This window comes from Notamacropus eugenii, chromosome 2 (genome assembly GCF_028372415.1).
Source record: "Notamacropus eugenii isolate mMacEug1 chromosome 2, mMacEug1.pri_v2, whole genome shotgun sequence".
Taxonomy (NCBI): Eukaryota; Metazoa; Chordata; class Mammalia; order Diprotodontia; family Macropodidae; genus Notamacropus; species Notamacropus eugenii.
The window spans coordinates 472,476,759-472,491,269 of NC_092873.1; the positions used below are offsets into that span (position 1 = coordinate 472,476,759).

Consider the following 14,511-nt stretch of genomic DNA (forward strand, 5'->3'; position numbering starts at 1 on the left):
GGGAGTCACCATCACTAGGGTATTCCCTTTGAGAAGTTGCAGATCATGTAACATTTAACTGTAATAGACTCCCTCTGCTCTCCGTTTCTACTGTGTTGCTGTTGTTTAAGCAATTCAGTCTTCATGACCCCATTTGGGGTTTTCTTGGTAGAACTACCAGAGTGGTTTGCATTTCCTTCTCCAGTTCATTTTACAAACGAGGAAACTGAGGCAAACAAGGTTAAGTGACTTGCCCAGGGTCACCTAGCTAGTATATCTGAAGCCAGATTTGAACTCATATCTTCCTGACTCTGGGGCTGATATTCTATATACTATTCCACCTAGCTGCCCCTTTCTTCTACCTTCTCCCAGTGCCTGATGCCTCCTCCTTCACCTTATTTCTAGACTCTCAGAGATTCAAAACTAGATACCCACTCTTGCCATCCCTTGCAGTACCTATACTACAAAATCCTCACTCTGAAACTCCCAAAGTGCCATGCTCATTAAAATGCCAAATCTCTGATTATTGGATTAAGTAGGGTGAGACATTTTTAAAATGTCATTTGCCTTTTCTGAGCCCCCATTCAGATGCACCAGAACAAAGATGACAATCTTATACCCACTTCTGAAAGGTTGGATACCAGACTCCTTACCCATGATGGAGCTGTTCCAAGGGTAGGAAGACTGTGGCAATTTCAGTGGCCAGAATTTTAGATGAGCTTTCTCTCTGTAGACTTCAGTGCATATTCAAATATTTGGTGTTAATGGTAAGAAAATGTCTACATTGGTCCACAGAGATTGTGTTTAAACAGATTCCATGGTCCCACAAGACATTTTTTGTCACACAAGCATGTCCCACAAGACATTTTTGAAGTAAGAAATAGGAAGTTATCAGTAAGCATGTCTTGCTCAGGGTTATGCAACAAGCGGGTCAGAGTCAGTGGTATTGATCACTCAGGCTAGGACTTCATCAGCCAGCCTGTCACATGGTTCCAACCTCCAATCTCTGATGCCAGCAAAGGCCATTTTCTTTTCCTTCTCCATTTTCTGTGCTTGGTTCTTCAATTTGCAGAAATCATTTGGCAATATAGTCATTAGCACTCTTCTCTGACTACCTGTGGATACCTCTGTGTGTGCTTTTTCTGGGAAAGTTGGCATTCCTGAATGAGCAGACTTGATAAATGCTGGGGTGGGGAGGAAACACTCAAGTTTCAGAGTTAAGTTTAAGTGGCCCAAGGAATAATTGGTTGGTACATTATTAAATGAAATAATATACGTAAAATATTTTGTAAACCTTAAAGTACTATGTAGATGCTAGATGATGATGATGATTCAGAGCCCAAGGAGCCTTGATCACAAATACTCAAGGTGGTCTAAGAAGCCTTGTCAGTGCTGTGATTCAATAGGTCAACAAGTTTTCTGTCCCCCTCTGGATTGGTTGGATCTTGGACCTTAGGGCCAACAACAGAGATGGAAGATGCTGCTGGATTCTCTGCTGAGCCTTGAGGCAAGTTAAACCACAAGCATAAAGAGCTGTAGAAGACTGTTTAGGGGAAAGGAAGCTGAAGGCTAACAGAGCCTGGCACCCTGGATTGGTAGGGGGAAATTTCAGATTTATGTTGTATGTCCCATATGGCTTTGTGTTTCTACCTTCCCACCTTTCCCACATTAACTAGGCTTCTAGTCTGGGATCAGGAACAAATGGAAAGGAAAAAGAGAGAAGGAGATGATGTGTTATGGGGTACCTAAGAGACCACTTTGAACAGCTTCCCTCCTACCTACAGCTTCACTGACATTGGGCCATGCAACCTCTGCTTGGACATTTCACTGATGAGTTACAGGTTCACAAAACAGCGCTGCTCTTTCATTTCTACCCTTTGCCCCTGTTCTTACTTTCTGGGGCCCCCACAGGGCAAGTTCTAGCCCTTCTTTCACATAAAAGTCTTTCACATAATTGAAGATGGTATCACATCCTCTCCTCCCTGTCCAAGCCTTCTTAAGACAAGATTCCAAATTTCTTTAATGGTTCAAACTTCATATGACAGGGTTTCCAGATTCCTCACCAATCCGGTCCCCATCTGTGAACATGCTTCCTACAGTTTGTCAATGTCTCACCTAAAATACGGCACCCTGAATGGAATATGTTTCCAGTTTAGTGGCCTAAATGCTTTGGGGGCCCAACACATAGCTCAATGTTTGGCAAAGGATTTGTTGTTGTGTTCGACCTTCGTTTTCGAAGAGGACAATTCAATGCTTAAGTGTAGTGGGACTTAATTTGGTTTTGTTTTTATTCAACTCATTCTCCCTACCTCACCCAGGCCAGAAATGCAGGAACAACTTACAGGCAGATCACACTACCCTTCTGTATGGGAACTTTGACCTTGCTCTGTTTCTGTCCTGGGTCAAATTGCTCTTCCTTATGAAACCTAGTCCCCTATTTGTCCCCCACACACACCCCCTCCCCTGCCATATTAATGCCAAAGTGTATACTGGATTGGCCTAGCCCTCTGTAGCTCAGAACCTGAGAAATCTTTAAGGCTTAGTGTTCCAGGTATCTGGGGGCACCACCAAGAACAGTTGATCTAGATATCCCCCCACCACCTCCATCTGTGATTACATTAATGTAAGGAGCTCTTGACGAGGAAACTCCCTTTACCAATACAGATCCACAGCAGTCTCACAATTTATAAAACTAAAAAGTTGTCTGGGGTATGGTGAGGTTTCAAGTTGCCTAAGGGCACACAGCTGGCATGTATCTGATCTTCTTGGCTTTGAGGTTCTCTAACCATTATACCACACTCCCTCTACAATTCAATTCAACAAGCATTTATTAAGCAGGTACTATGTGCCAGGCTCTGTACTAAGCATGGGGGGAGGGGCGGGGGAGGTGTTTACAAATAAGAAAATGAAAACCAGTCCCTTCCCTCAGATTCTACTATCTAATGGGGGTCGACAACACACAAAAGGAAACTGAAAATCTGGGGGATGGGATCTAGGTATCACACTCTGGATCCTGATGAGCTCAGGATGAGCCTGCAGTTAGCTGAAATCCCTGTGTCCTCTTCCCAGACATGTAATTTGGTCTTATCTACTCCATGCTGTGGGGGTGCAGTGGATAGAGCTCTGGGCCTAGAGTCAGGAAGACTCATCAGGCAGGTTCAAATCTACCCTTAGACACTTCCTAGCTGTGTGACCCTGGGCAAGTCACTTAACCCTCTTTCCCTCAGCTTTCTCATCTATAAAATGAGCTGGAGAAGGAAATGGCAAACCACTCCAGTATCTTTGCCAAGAAAACCCCAAAATGGGGTCACAAAGAGTCAGACATGACTAGAAGCGCCATCTTGCACTTATGCATTAAAAAAAACAAACAAACCAAAAACCCTACAGAACTTTACATTTCCCTTCTTGCCTGGATGTAGTGTTTTTAGGTTCCAATTAACATTTTTCTCATTCCTCAATACATGCCATTCCTCTGCCCCGCTTTTACCTTTTGTGACTGTTTTTAAAATCCAAGCCTCCTGCAGAGTTTCTGGGAAATCACATCATCAGGCACCTTGGCAGCTACACTTCTGCACCACAACTGAAGCATCTGTATCATGAAAATTTTTATTCCTGGGGTTGCCCACTTATCAGTCAATAAACACTTATTAAGCCTTTCTATGTACAAGGCAGTCCCTGACCATAAGGAGCTTACAGTCAAATTTCTTTTTTAGAATCTAAAACTAGGAAATGCTTTGCAGGGAGGGTATTTAGGCAGATGAAGTAGAAGGGGGGATACTCATTGTGTTTCCCCCTTCTATGTTCCTTTGCTTCTAGCTGTAGTTATATTTTCTGCCTAGGAATGTCCCTGGTTGAGATCCATTGGATCTTCTCCCTTAACCCCACTCTTCCCTCAAAGTTTTGTTTTTCAGTCATGTTTTCCAATTCTTCATGACCCCACTTGGGGTTTTCTTGGCAAAGACACTGGAGTGATTTGCCATTGCCTTCTCCATGCAAGTAGGGTTAAAATAACATATAGCTAGTATGTGTCTGAGGCCAGATTTGAACTCAGGAAGAGGAGTCTTCCTGAGTCCAGGCCTAGAGCTCTATCTACCTAAGTGTCCGTACTGCTAAGAAACAAAGTCAATGCTCAATCCATTTTAAAAAAGTGCGTCTTGAATGAGTTCTCCTGAGATGCTCTGCTTCTCAGTTTGTTGAGGTCTCTTTGTCCTTTCAGTAGATGCCAAGATGCATGTCTTTCTTTTTTTTCTCTCCTGCTGGGTGAAGGTCTGAGCAGTAGAGACAAGATGTTCTCTAAAATATAAAACAAATGCTCCTAGCAGGGACTCCCCTGTCCAAAGACTTAGGTTCCACAGAAAGCCATAGGATGGTACCAGGAGCACCCCAGCTGCTGTGAGAATGGGGAAGGTTAGGGCTGAAGTGCCTTCTCAGTACAAGAAAACTTGATTGGGTAAAATGACCTTGGTTCTTTCCATTCCTCAAAGTTCCAGCTGCTTCTAAAAGGTTCCTGCATATTCTAGGCTCTAGGACGAGACCAGCAAATGCTCCATGGCTGCGGAAAACTAGAGCAGATTTACCCAGAAACACCCTGACCTCAAACACAAAATAGAAGAATTTGGGGACCTTCACTGATTGGACTAGGTGTTAGTCTAACCCTTCTCTCCTACCCCTATCACTGTGTATTTTTATTTTGTATGACTCCAGTATTTGTTTATCTGTGAACATTTTATATGATCAAAGTTATAGTAACATGTGAACCCCTTAAGGGAAGAGACTAATTCATTTTTATTTGTAGCCCAATGCCTGAGTACATTCCGTGTCTGACTCTTTGTAACCCTATGTACCATATTGTCCATGGGGTTTTCTTGGCAAAGATACTGTGGAGTACTTTTGCCATTTCCTTCTCCAGTGGGTTCAGGCAAACAGAGGTTAAGTAACTTGCCCAAGTCACATAGCCAGTGATTGTCCAAGGTGGGATTTGAACTCAGGTCTTCCTGACTCCAGGTCCATATTCTATCCACTGAGCCACCTAGTTGCCTCTGCTTGAGCACATAGGTGCTTAATAAATTGTTTACGGGAACATAGGAGGTCTCTCGGAAAACACACCCTTTGATCAGCCTAGGTCCTTCCTTTAGAATGTGTTTTGTTAATGGTTCAGCTTCTGACTTATGCTCTCCTGGCATGAAGCCGTTAGTCCATACTGGGATACTGGGGATCTCCCTGAGGACAGAATGGAGGCCAAGTTATTATAATATCCTCTAGTCTCTACTCTCTGTCTACTCAAATACATTCTACCCACCTTTCCCAGGGTAATCTTTCCTAAGACACAGAATCATGAAATCTCAGAACTTGGAAAGGTCATCTGGTCCAGTCTCCTCCCACAGCCAGACATCCTCTCTAGAAGCATCCTTAATATAAGACCATCCAGTCTCTGCTTAAACAATTCCAGTGCCAGTGAGGTAACTCACTATCCCCTGACCCAGGCAGTCTATTAATGAAGAGTTCTAATTATTCCCTGCATTAATTATTCATCATTCTTAGTCCTGCCACAACATAATGGATTGACATAATCAATGTCAACATAAAACAACTCTCTTCCACCCTGAAGAATTTTAGGTACTCGAAGACAGTTATGATGTCTCCTTTTAGTCTACTCTTTTTCTAGACTAAACAACCCCAGTTCTGTTAATCAGTCTTCATTTAATATGTTCCTAGACTCTTTAACACCCTTGTCACCCTGATTGTGCAACTCTGCCTCACTTAAATCCAGTTTATGCATGAATCAAAAGATATCACCCATCACCATTTTACCTATCTCAAAGTCCTGTGACAACAGGCAATTGATGAAGCAGCAGGTTTGGATACACTGGGAGATGTGGTCACAAATCTGCACACAGGTAGCCCAGGCCATAGGGTCATCTTCTCACTAGAAGCAGCAGTGGGTTTAGACAGCCTGGATGTCTGAGCAGCCTTTTAAGGATCGCACTGCTCACCTCCTGGTGTGAGGAAGGGTCTAGAAAAGGTGTCTTAAAAATTGTCTGCTTATCCAACACCTGGCCTGATTACTGTGACAGACAGGGATCCCTCTCTGTTGTAAAAACAAACAAACAAACAAACAAAATGTACAAAAACCGCAAAGATAATTCCAGTCACGATTGGCACATAGAATGTGTGCACACTTACAGACAACACAAAATCCAGTAGTCCTGAAAGATGTTGTGAGAGAACTCAGCAGGTATCGCATCCAAATAGCAGCCCTGAGTGAAACAAGGCTGGGTAATGAAGACCAGCTTACTGAAGCTGGGGCTGGATACATATTTTTCTGAGTGGCTGCAGACCAGCTTACTGAAGCTGGCGCAGGTTTTGCAATCAAAACTAATCTAGTCAACAAGCTTATATGTTTACCAAAAGGAGTGAATGACAGGCTCATGACAATGTGATTGCCACTTGCAGGAAAGCACTGTGCCACCATCATCAGTGCCTATGTTCCCAAAATGATGAACCCTGATGAAATCAAAGAAAATTTTTGTGAAGACCTGGAGAGCCTCATCATCAATGTACCAAAAGAGGACAAGTTTATAATTCTGGGTGACTTTAGTGCTAGAGTAGGCTCAGACTACCAGACTTGGCAGGGAGTCCTTGAGAGGAATGGAGTTGGAAACAGCAATGATCACTTACTAATAAAGACTTGTACATCTCATGACCTTCTCATCACCACCACTGTCTTCTATTTAGCTAAACGCAATAAAACTTTGTGTATGAACCCTTATAACAAACATTAGCATTTAATAGACTGTCATTGTAAGGAGAAGAGACAGAGAGCATGTGAGAATGACCAAAACTATGTGTGGCACAGAGTGCTGGACTGATCATAGACTTATCCTCTCCAAGCACATTCAACAAAAGGTGCAGCCCTAAGGAAAAATGACTTCCAGAAGAATTAATGTCAACAGATGAGAGTGCTTCTTTGAGCAGGAACAGTTCATCGCTAACTTGGAGGGAAAACTGAGCTCACACACACTTGACAATGGGAGCAGGAAAAAAGTGGTCAGTTTTCAGAAATTTGGTGTATAGCACTGCATTTGCTCATCTGGGTCAGAACATTTGTGAGCATGAAGAATGGTTTGATGGAAAAGATGGGAAAATTCAGAAGCTGTTAATGAAAAATGAGAACTCCACAGGGTTTACCAGCAGGATAGTTCATCCATCTCTAAGAAGGCAGCATTTAATTCCATCAAAAGTAAAATGCAAGCAAAGCTTAGAGAAATATAGAATTCTTGGCTCAGTAAGAAGGCAAATCAAATTCAGTTTTATGCTAATAGTAACAATCCAAAGAGCTTTTATGATGTCCTGAAGGCTATTTATGGATCAAATACCTATGGTGCATCTCAACTATTCAGTGCTGATAGAGCTACATTGATTAATGATAAGGACATGATCCTAGAGAGATGGCTGAACACTTCCCTAGAATCCTCAACAGACCGTCATCAAACCATGCTGAAACTACTGATCATTTATCTCTGGTTGAAGCCAATCCTTCCCTAGCTGAAGTTTTAAATGAAGAAGAGATTTTGAATGCCATTAGGTTCCTTTCATGTGGCAAAGTACCTGGTGCTGATTCTCTTCCAGTTGAGATTAACAAGGTGGGGGTCCATTGCTTATACAAAAGCTGACTGTGATTTTCTGGGTGATATGGCAAGAGGAAGTTATCCCCCAGGAGTTCAAGGATGCTTCCATTGTCCATCTTTATAAAGGCAAAGGAAATAGATTGTCATATGACAATCACAGGGGGTCTCTCTGCTGGCATGATTCTTGCCAGAGTCCTCCTTAATAGGTTGATCCTTCAGTTGGAAGATGATCATCTACCAGAGAGCCAGTGTGGCTTCAGAAAGGGCAGAGGAATGGTTGATATGTTGTTTGTTGCCTGAAAACTCTAGGAGAAATGCTGAGAATAGAACAATGTAGATCTGACCAAGGCCTTTGATACTAACAGTCATGAGGGCTTAAGGAAAATTATGTCAAAATTTGGTTGCCTGGAGAAGTTCATCATTATTGTATGTCAATTCCTTGACAGCATGCTTGCCTGGGGCTCTGGATAATGGACAATGCTCTCGTGCTTTCCCAGTCACCAGTGGAGTAAAAGAAGGCTGTGTGCTTGCTCCCTTGCTTTTTAGCATGACATTTTCAGCCATGTTGTTAAGTACCTTCAATGAGGAAAAACATTGCATCAAGGTCATACTCCACTGATGCACTGATTCTTCAACTTAAAAAAGGCTACATGTCAAGACTAAAGTGAGTTGGTGCATGATTTTTTGTTTGAAGATGATTGTGCACTCAATGCAACTTCTGAAGCTGAGATACAACAAAGTCTGAATTGATTGTCTGATGCTTGTGCTAATTTTGACCTAACAATTAACACCAAGAAAATGCAGGTGCTCCATCAGCCAGCACTACACCATCTGTATGTGGAACCATCAGTTACCAGCAAATGGAGACATTCTGAATGCTATGGATAAGTTCACTTCCCTTGGCAGTATACTTTCCAGGAATGTACACATTGAAAATTATGTTGATGCATGCATTGCCGTAGCTAGCTTAGTATTTGGGAAGCTCTGAAGAAAAGTGTGGGAAAGAAGAGGTATTAGACTGACTACCAAACTGAAGGTCAACACAGCTGTTGTGTTCACCTCATTGTTTTATGCCTGTGAAACCTGGACAGTCTACCAGCACCGTACCAAGAAACTGAATCACTTCCATTTGAATTATCTTAGGAAGATTCTGAAGATCACCTGGCATTATAAGATACCAGAAACAGGTCTTTTCTCAAGCTAAACTGCCAAGCATTCAAACTCTACTGCAGAGTGCAACTCCAATGGGCTGACCATGTTGCTCGAACGCCAAAATGTACACTTGCCAAAAAGACTCTTTTATGGAGAAATGAGGGCAAGTGCTTACATGATGGTCACTTTCCAAGTCTCTCTTAAGAATTTTGGAATTAATTGTGGGACATAAGAGACACTGACACGGGACAACCCAGCATGGCATGCCTTCATCAGAGAAGGTGCTGTGCTCTATGAGCAAAGCAGAACTGAAGTAGTTCAAAAGAAATGTGAGATGCCCAAATTTAGAGAGTGTAACAAATATGTTCACATGGACTAATTCTGCCCAACCTGTGTAGAGCATTCTGATCTTGTACTCATCTGATCAGCCACAGTAGGACACACTGCATCTTGACTCTAGCATAGTGATGTCAACCAACCAAGTATATGACAGGTCCATTGGTGCTAAGCCCTTTACAAATGTCTCATTTGATTTTCTCAACAATCTTGGGAGATAGGTGTTATTATTATCCCCATTTTACAGTTGATAAAATTGAGACAGAGGTTACATGACTTGCCCAGGGTCATAAGTGTCTGAGGTCAGATTAGAACTTAGTTCTTCCTGACTCCAGGCCCCTCACATCACCTACACTGTGCCACTTGGCTGCTGTTGACTAAAAAAAAAAAATTTATTTTCTAGAGCAAAATATTTCTTGAAAAATTCTTCAATAAGGAATCTCTCACGCATATGTTAGTCATACAAGAGTCCTTGAATGCTGTAAATATAGAGATAATTTTGTTTCTTGACTGACCCTCTAATACACAGGAAAACATAAAACAAGAAGGGTGACACATGCCCACCAGAAGTGTTTGCCTTGTTCATGGAAGCTTTCCAGCATAAAATAAAACAAAAATTCCCCATATACGGTGAAGTATTCTCCACGCTCGTCTGTACATAACATTGTGCTGATTCTGTCAAGCCCTGGTATACGACAGATCCAAAACCACTCAAAAGCATGTGACTTAAAAATCCACACAGGAAAACAGGTGGATTAAGAGCAATCCTCATCCAGATATTGATCTGCAGCTGCAGAGACAACTGTGAACTACTGACGTAGCTCATCAGTGAAGTATTCCTGGGGTACCCTCACACAGGCCCCCACAAAACCTGTCCTAGATTTGAGGCAGTCTTTGTGTCAGCACCTACTCATAAATTATACTTCATGACCCCTCACCAATCAAACAGCATATTAAAAGAAGTGACAATTAAAAAAAAAAATCTCTCCATGAACACTTAGGTATATTCTCTCATAGGTTAGAACATGTAGGACCAGGAACATGTGGAGGTTATATATGCAAGGAACAAAGAATTTAAGGTTGGGTGTACCCAAAGCACATACACTTGGAAGGCACATATGTAGGGGACACATGGTCCAGGATAACTCACACCTCCAACACTATAGGGTTGCCAGTGTCCTCTAGTGTGACATCTCCTCTAGTGTGACATCTTTTGCTTGACATGATGTCACAGCTCTTCTTTGGGCATAGCATCCCTTACTGGTAAGCTTCTCAGGGCATTCTGAGCTCTTGGCTCTTGAATAATAAGAAAGCATTCTTCTTGAAAAGACCAAACTTAACATCCATGTACTCCATTGCCAAGGTTATTACTCACTGAGTCTAACTTTTGTTGTTCAGTCATTTTCACTTGTGTCCTACTCTTCATGACCCCATTTAGGGTTTTCTTTGCAAAAATACTGGAATGGTTTGCCATTTCCTTCTCTAGCTCACTTTACAGATGAGGAAACTGAGGCAGATAGGCTCACACAGCTAGTAAATGTCTGAATGAATGAACTCATGTTTTCCTAACTCCACTGTGCCTGCCACCTAGCTGCCCTTAACGAGTCTAACAAGGGACAGACGATAAAGGTCAGGTAGAGTACCCTCCAAGCTAAGAAGTCCATTCTTTTGATTACTTCAGTATAATACAGTCTAGTTCAGGATTACAGATCACTATCTCACTTAGGTTTAGAAACTCCTTGTAACTATTGTTTAACCAGGGGCAGTTAGCAGATAAAGTGCTGTGCCTAGAGTTAGGAAGACCCAAGTTCACATCTGGCCTCAGACACTTCCAAGTCACTTAACTCTATTTGCCTCTTGTTTCCTCGCCTGTAAAATGATCCGGAGAAGGAAATGGTAAGCCACTCCAGTATCTTTGCCAAGAAAACCTCAAATGGAGTCATGGAAGAGTAGGACACACTAGCTGTTTAGCCCTTTATGTTGATCCTGTGCCCCTAATTCCCAAATCAGGGTGTGTAACAAAAGCAAACAAAACCAAACTCTTCCCTGTCCCCACCCCTCAGAAGCTATGTGAAGTCTAGGTCTACAAAACACATTTTGCTCCAATTGCAATGGGAGGGAAGTTGAGCAAAGACAATAGCCAAATAAAGAAAGCCTAGTTATTTCCTCCCATCCTCTGGGCCCCCCACTCTTACTTTTACTATGCTAATTGGTTAACAACAAAACCCTCGATTTTTGGCGGGCACGAAACCTTACAAACCGCTATATCTATCTTGGACAATTGCTGCGGGTGGAGGTTGATGCTACTGAAGTCACAATTATACAGAAAGATGAAAGCTGCAGTCTTGACTTTAGGAAATTATGCAGTGATTTCCATAATCCCCAAATTCTCCTAGAAACAAAGGCTCATCTTTTTTACATCAGTATTCTTCCAGTGATTCCCAAAGGGTTACAAGTTAGGGGATACCATCATCGATGAAAAATTAAAGGTCACCTGAGAGGCAATGGGGAAGCATACCTTGGACACAGTTGAACTACAACAGGTTAACTCAATGGATTTCACAGGAGTAGCAATATAAAAGCTATTTATCGTCAGAGAGGTAGGACTGGAAAATGAGAATGAGGAATGACTAGTAAAACAGCTCCACTGATATGCGTAGAGTTATCAACAGACAGAATGGAAAGAATCTGGCAGCTTGGGGACTGTCCTGTGGAGGGCACAGGAGTCACACAGAACAAGAAGACACGGGTACGTTTGAAGTTACATTTTAAATTCCGGAAGGCGTATTCATATAGATGAGGTCTTAAGTCCATCAGGATCAAAGTATTGACAACCTGGAGAAGGTCTAATAGAGGGTGACCAGGAAAGTGAGGAGACCATATCATATAAGGATTGGTTGGAGGAAATGGAGATGTTTATTCTAGAGAAGACTTGATAGATAATAAAAAGTAGAGTGAGCTACCTCAGGACCCAGTGAGTTTGGCAGTCTTGGAGAGTCTTTGAGGGAAGGGTGGATGATCATTTGTAGGGATTATTGAGGAGAAAATTCCTGCTCTGGTAGTGGTGGGCCATAGCACCCAGAGCTAGAAGGAACCCAAGAGATCAACTAGTGAAACCCTCTTATTTTACATTTGAGAGAGAGGAACCTTAAAAAACTAAGTTCCTTTTAATTTTGAAATTCTTTGATTTCCATATCTTCTCCTTTGCACAGAAAGATACTATTCAAGGAATGTACCTTATTCTAGTAGTAGGGATGAGTTTTTTTTAATCCAGCCATACTCTTTCCATACACCTGAGTTTGAGTTAGAGCCATCATCTGTAGCCAGGGGAGAAAATAGTAATTAGTTCATACCCTTAGAAGATGCCTTATTCATCTGAGAGCAGGGATTGTCTTTTGCCATTTTTTTTTTGTATTCCCAGTGCTTTAGTACAATATCTGGCATATAGTAGGAATTTAATCAATGTTTACTGATTGATTGATTAAATGAGAGGCCTGAGAAAAATCAGGGAGAACAGAACCAAGCACCCAAAAAATTTCAACCTACTGAAAGCAACTAAAAATGTGGTTTGTATGGTGAGCTATGATTTAATTCTTTTATCCTTTACAGCAAACTCCATGTTAATCCAGCAAGGTTGGGAAATGAAATACTTTGGCTAATCAAAAGTTCTGGGCAAAAGTCATAGTGAAATGTACTTAATGCAAAAAAAAATTAAGAAAAAGAAAACTATTCTTCATATAAAATGATCTTTGATCAATTGAAGGAACAGGGAATGTTTGGCAAGAGAGTCATGTTTAAGGATCTGAAAGACCGCCATGTCTAAATCTACGCTTCTCTTATTAGATTTGTCCTGTTCGGTCCCAGAGAAAGGGACAGGGAATGGTGAAGTAAGTAAGGATATACTTCTTTATCATGACAGTACATTGGTTTGCTTATGAGGTAGTGAGTTCCCCTTTGTCATTGGTCATCAAGCAAAAGGCTAGATAATGTCTTCCTTAGGAAGTTGTAGAAGGAGTTAATAGTCAGGAGTTTGAATTAGAATACAGGATCAGCCCTTGCTAAGCCTGAGATTCTGTAATTCTAATTTTGTGATTGATTATTTGGAAGGCACCTCAAGATCTTGTACACCTTAGGATTATCATCATGGTACTATTCAGATAGAAATGACATCATTCATGCAGATTTTGGCTGACAGGATGCTGGTAAAGTTGTTTTTACTAAATGTGAAGTTCAAGTCTATGTAGCTATCCATGGGGCTGAGGCCTGCCACATACCACGTTCCAGACTCTTTCAAGGACTTGGAGAGCCAAAGAATGAGACTGGATTCTATCTCCTTAATAATAATAATAGCTAGCATTTATATGATGCTAGGTGTCACAGTGGATAGAGCTCTAGGCCTGGAGTAAGGAAGACTCATCTTCCTGAATTCAAATCTGGTCTTAGATATTTATTAGCTGTGTGTTTGGCAAGTCACTTAACCCTGTTTTCCTCAGTTTCCTCAGCTGTAAAATCAGGTAGAGAAAGAAATAGCAAACCACACCAGTATCTTTGTCAAGAAAATTCCATATGGGGTCATGAAGAGTCAGACACAACTGAAAACAACTATAAACAATAATTGATATAGCATTGTAAAGATGTTACCTCATTTGATCCTCACAACAATCTTGAAAGGTAGGTACTATCATTACCCCCATTTTACAGATGGGGAAACTGAGGCTGGAAGTGGTTAAATGCCTTGTCCAAAGTAACACAGCTAGTGTTTAAGGTAAAAATTTGAACTCAAGTCTTGCTGACTCCAAGTCCATTGGTTTTACTCACTGTACCAACTAGCTGTCTATTAATACTCATTCTTCAGCTCTGGTCCCAACCTTCTACATGAGTTCTTTTACCTCCTCAGGTCACAGTGATCACAGAATCTTAGAAGTGGAGGGACCTCAGAAGTCATATCTAATCTGATTCACATCTGAAAAAAACATCGTCTTTACAGCCTATTAGTCAAGAGTTTGTATTTGGTTATGAAGGTACTAAGGAATAAGTGGAATTTAATGAGCAGGGGAGTGACTTGATTAAATCCAGAGTTTAGGAAAATCACTTGAGCAGCTGTATGGAGGATGGAAGGAGAGGGAGGAAACTGGAGAAAAGTAGACCAATTTGGAGACCTTTGCAGTAGTCCTAGCAAGAGGTGATATGGGCCTGAATTGGATCTGGGAGTAATAGCAGTGGGTGTGTTAATGGAGAGAAACATGTAGAGAAAAGGGGGCAGATGTGAAAGCCATCAGAATGAAGCAAGAAGATGGCAACTTATTGGATAATGTGGAAAAGCAGGCTGGAACTTTTGCTCCAAACAGATTGGCAAACAGAGGAGCTGGTTAGAAGTAAGGGGAAGCCACTTCACCCCTTTTGTTTTACTTTCTGT

The 14,511-nt window shown here is 41.6% G+C and overlaps 1 protein-coding gene across 1 annotated transcript in view; it reads left to right on the top strand.

Moving 5' to 3' along the window:
• SERPINC1 (serpin family C member 1) overlaps positions 1 to 14,511 on the top strand; it is a 34,022-nt gene that overhangs the window by 573 nt on the left and 18,938 nt on the right. The window lies entirely within an intron of this gene.